Source organism: Babylonia areolata, chromosome 22 (genome assembly GCF_041734735.1).
Source record: "Babylonia areolata isolate BAREFJ2019XMU chromosome 22, ASM4173473v1, whole genome shotgun sequence".
NCBI lineage: Eukaryota > Metazoa > Mollusca > Gastropoda > Neogastropoda > Buccinidae > Babylonia > Babylonia areolata.
The window spans coordinates 7,525,704-7,530,703 of NC_134897.1; positions in this window are offsets into that span (position 1 = coordinate 7,525,704).

The window sequence follows — 5,000 nt, forward strand, 5'->3', positions numbered from 1 at the left end:
TCTCTCTCTCTCTCTCTCTCTGTGCACATGTATAAGTTCAATTCCCTAATATCGTGTTCAGTTGAAGTAACAGTTCAGATCTGCAAGAATTTTCGTCAGTGCTGCCCGTCACCACTGTTTCGGCATGTCGGGTTTGTGTGTGTGTGTCTGTGTGTGTGTGTGTGTCTGTGTCTGTGTGTATCTGTGTCTGTGTGTATCGGTGTTCGTTGAAACTTTCAGCCGATCTTATACAAGGGAAGCAACCAAGTTAACACGTTCAACTCAAGATAGTGATGCCAAAATGTAGTTCCTTCCCTTTAATCGTTCCTGGTACGGAAGTTCCAATTCAAACCCGGACTCTGCAAAGCACTGCGTTTCATGATCTATCATTCCAACTTTGTCAACTGACAGAAACTGAGTAATTGATTTTCATTCTCAAGTTGAATACCTACACCAAATAAGTTCTACAGTGTGTGTGTACCTACTACACAAAATAAGTTCTACAGTGTGTGTGTGTGTTTGTTTTTTTCTCTCTCTCTTGTTTTTGTTTTGATGTTCTGTGATGTGCGTGTTTTCGTTCCAACCCAAACTGGCAATTTCAGTTTTAGTTTCCCTTTCTCAAGAAGGCGTCACTGCGTTCAGACGAGTCCATACGCGCTACACCACACCTGCTAGGCAGATGCCTGACAGCGGCATAACCTCTCAAGTTGTGTACCTGTCAAAACTGGTGGAGTTCTCAAACATCAAAATATCTTTGTGAGCCAAGGACATAGTCTCGGAGATATTTCAATAAATGAATCAACAGTGAACCTATGAAAGAACGGGGGATTCATTAACAGACCTGTTAAATATGAAATGACGGAAATTCCTCCTGTGTGCTAAAAATTAATATGCTCAGAGTACTTAGTTGCCCATAAGACACCCAGATGTGTGCAGCTGTTCAGGATCCTCAGTAAATAACTGTACATACAGTACATGCTGGTCAGACAGCTGGGTGAATGCAGTGATATTACATGGGGTGTATAACAGCTTCATGGCCTTCTGTCATCCCTGCGCTACCAATATAAGGGGACGTAACAACGTATGTCTTATGGATCGGAAGATCAGGGAGAGTGACCTCCCCTTATAAACAACGGGAAATCACTCGTGCTAATGTCCTGATCTATGACACATTCGTGGTTATGTCCCTTGACCTGGGGACCAGAAAGCTGTGTGAACTGAACCAGAGCTAAGGGAGTGGGGAGAGCATCAGATCGATGTACCGGTCAGGACTGAGCTGTCAGATACAGACAGGACGATCGATGTACCGGTCAGGACTGAGCTGTCAGATACAGACAGGACGATCGATGTACCGGTCAGGACTGAGCTGTCAGATACAGACAGGACGATCGATGTACCGGGTCAGGACTGAGCTGTCAGATACAGACAGGACCGATCGATAGTACCGGTCGAGGACTGAGCTGTCAGATACAGACAGGACGATCGATGTACCAGTCCAGGACTGAGCTGTCAGATACAGACGAGGACATCAATGTACCGGTCAGGACTGAGCTGTCAGATACAGACAGGACATCGATGTACCGGTTCAGGACTGAGCGTGTCAGATACAGACAGAGGACGATCGATGTTACCAGGTCAGGACTGAGCTGTCAGATACAGACAGGACGGATCGATTGTCCGGTCCAGGACTTGAGCTGTCAGATACAGACAGGACATCGATGTACCTGGTTACAACTGAGCTTGTCTGATACAGACAGGACGATCGATGTACCGGTTCAGGACCTGAGCTGTTCAGATACAGACAGGACGATCGATGTACCGTTCAGGACTGAAGCTGTCAGATTACAGACAGGACGGATCGATGTACCGGTTCAGGACTGAGGCTGTCAGATACAGACAGGATGATCAATGTACCGATTACGACTGAGCTGTCAGATACAGACAGGACGATCGATGTACCGGTCAGGACTGAGCTGTCAGATACAGACAGGACGATCAATGTACCGGTTACAACTGAGCTGTCAGATACAGACAGGACGATCAATGTACCGGTCAGGACTGAGCTGTCAGATACAGACAGGACGATCGATGTACCGGTCAGGACTGAGCTGTCAGATACAGACAGGACGATCGATGTACCGGTCAGGACTGAGCTGTCAGATACAGATAGGACGCAAGCAGCCGATATGATGCAGACGTCAAATCTGAGTTTAAAAAAAAAGAAAAAAAAAGAAAAAAGCGGCGTAAAAACGACGGTGTAGAAAGTCCATCGATGTTCGTGTATGCCCCCGATACAGCAGCCTTCTGATGACATCAGGTTGAAATGAAAAACAATGAAAATCACACATACGCACGCGCGCGCGTACACACACACACACACACACACACACACACGCGCGCACCCGCGCGCGTTCCTATAAATCAATCAAACACTGACGCTTTACATCAACTGCGACCTCCCACTGCATAAAGTGACAGCGTGTTGGAGTTTATGGGACCCCAAGGGGTTGGGGTGTCTCTTTACCTAACTTCCATGGTCACAGATTGTGTGCAGAGTGAAAATTTACATCATCACGTACGTCTCATCAATAGAGGTCTGTACAAGGCATCTCAGGTCGTCTTCATCAATAGAGGCCAGTACAAGACATCTCAGGTCGTCTTCATCAATAGAGGCCAGTACAAGACATCTCAGGTCGTCTTCATCAATAGAGGCCTTACAAGGCATCTCAGGTCGTCTTCATCAATAGAGGCCAGTACAAGACATCTCAGGTCGTCTTCATCAATAGAGGCTTTATAAGGCATCTCAGGTCTTCATCAATAGAGGCCAGTACAAGGCATCTCAGGTCGTCTTCATCAATAGAGGCCAGTACAAGGCATCTCAGGTCGTTTCATCAATAGAGGCTTTATAAGGCATCTCAGGTCGTTTCATCAATAGAGGCCAGTACAAGGCATCTCAGGTCGTCTTCATCAATAGAGGCTTTATAAGGCATCTCAGGTCGTCTTCATCTATAGAGGCCAGTACAAGGCATCTCATGTCGTCTTCATCAATAGAGGCTTTATAAGGCATCTCAGGTCGTCTTCATCAATAGAGGCCAGTACAAGGCATCTCAGGTCGTCTTCATCAATAGAGGTCTGTACAAGGCATCTCAGGTCGTCTTCATCAATAGAGGCTTTATAAGGCATCTCAGGTCTTCATCAATAGAGGCCAGTACAAGGCATCTTGTGACAGAGCGAGTTTCGAATGCCTGTGGCCAGAGGAAGAACGAAATTTTTGTTTGTACATTTCGAATACCTGTATGAATGTGAAAATGTTTTGCACGTGGTAAGTGTGGGTGAATCGTGAGCTGTGCATGTTCATGTGTGTGTGTGTGCATATATGTGTGTGCTGTAACGTCAGTCTGAATGCATCAGAGCTCGGGTGATGTGTGTCTGTGTGCCTTGAATGTTCCCAACATCAGGTGGGAAAATTTATTTTATTGTTTATTCGAAATGTAACTAATGATTGAATAGTTTGTGAATATAGTAGTTTTTGCTGTTAGTTTTGAAATGTTTGCTTTTTGATAAATTAATACTTTTTTGTGTATTTGTGTAATTTATAAGACGTGATTCATGAATGAATATTGTATTGTTAATTGGAAAATTGTATGAATGCATGAGTGGTGTGAAAGGGTAACAAATATAATGAAATAAAATAAGGGAACTTTGAGAATTAGCTAGAAGGAATAATTCAAATGGAGTGTGCCGAGAGCTAAGAACTGGAAAAAGTGTTGTCAGGGCTCCATGTTGACTGGCCACGGAGTGGAGGGACCTTGAACTGGAATGTTCACTGAGGAGGTGCCCGAGTTTTCCCACGAGTGAGTGGGGTGGACACTACCGTGAGCAGGCTGCTGTCCAGCCTAGGACTGAGGCGATCCTGGGACTGGCTCATCAGGTTATGTAAAGAAAATTTAAATTGACTTGTGATAGTCAAGACATTTGTTCCTGTGTTTAAGATTAATTTTTTTTCCAGGATGAAGAGAGTGAATGAAAGATTTTTTCCTTGGTTTTAATAATTCTAATTGGCTCAGGGAAAAATTCCTTGTGTCTGTTTTTTTGTTTGTTTACTGAGAGAGTGAGAGACTGAAGACTACTCGCAAAAAAAATATTTCTTCCATTATCTTGTCTGTCTCCTCACCCACTTAGTAACACATCTCAGGTCGTCTTCATCAATAGAGGCTTTATAAGGCATCTCAGGTCGTTTCATCAATAGAGGCCAGTACAAGGCATCTCAGGTCGTCTTCATCAATAGAGGCAGTACAAGGCATCTCAGGTCGTTTCATCAATAGAGGCCTTACAAGGCATCTCAGGTCGTTTCATCAATAGAGGCTTTATAAGGCATCTCAGGTCGTTTCATCAATAGAGGCCAGTACAAGGCATCTCAGGTTGTCTTCATCAATAGAGGCCAGTACAAGGCATCTCAGGTCGTCTTCATCAATAGAGGCCAGTACAAGGCATCTCAGGTCGTCTTCATCAATAGAGGCCAGTACAAGGCATCTCAGGTCGTCTTCATCAATAGAGGCCAGTACAAGGCATCTCATGTCGTCTTCATCAATAGAGGCCAGTACAAGGCATCTCAGGTCGTCTTCATCAATAGAGGCTTTATAAGGCATCTCAGGTCGTCTTCATCAATAGAGGCTTTATAAGGCATCTCAGGTCGTCTTCATCAATAGAGGCTTTATAAGGCATCTCAGGTCGTCTTCATCAATAGAGGCCAGTACAAGGTATCTCATGTCGTCTTCATCAATAGAGGCCAGTACAAGGTATCTCATGTCGTCTTCATCAATAGAGGCCAGTACAAGGCATCTCAGGTCGTTTCATCAATAGAGGTCTATACAAAGCATCTCAGGTCGTCTTCGTCGACAGGAATAATTTCCAACGTCTTCATTTTCATTGATGGTGGCCTTGATGTGTGTGTTTGCACTGTATCCGTTCCATTTTAAGTTAAAGTCCTCCATGTACTCTGTCATTCCAGTTAAGTTGTC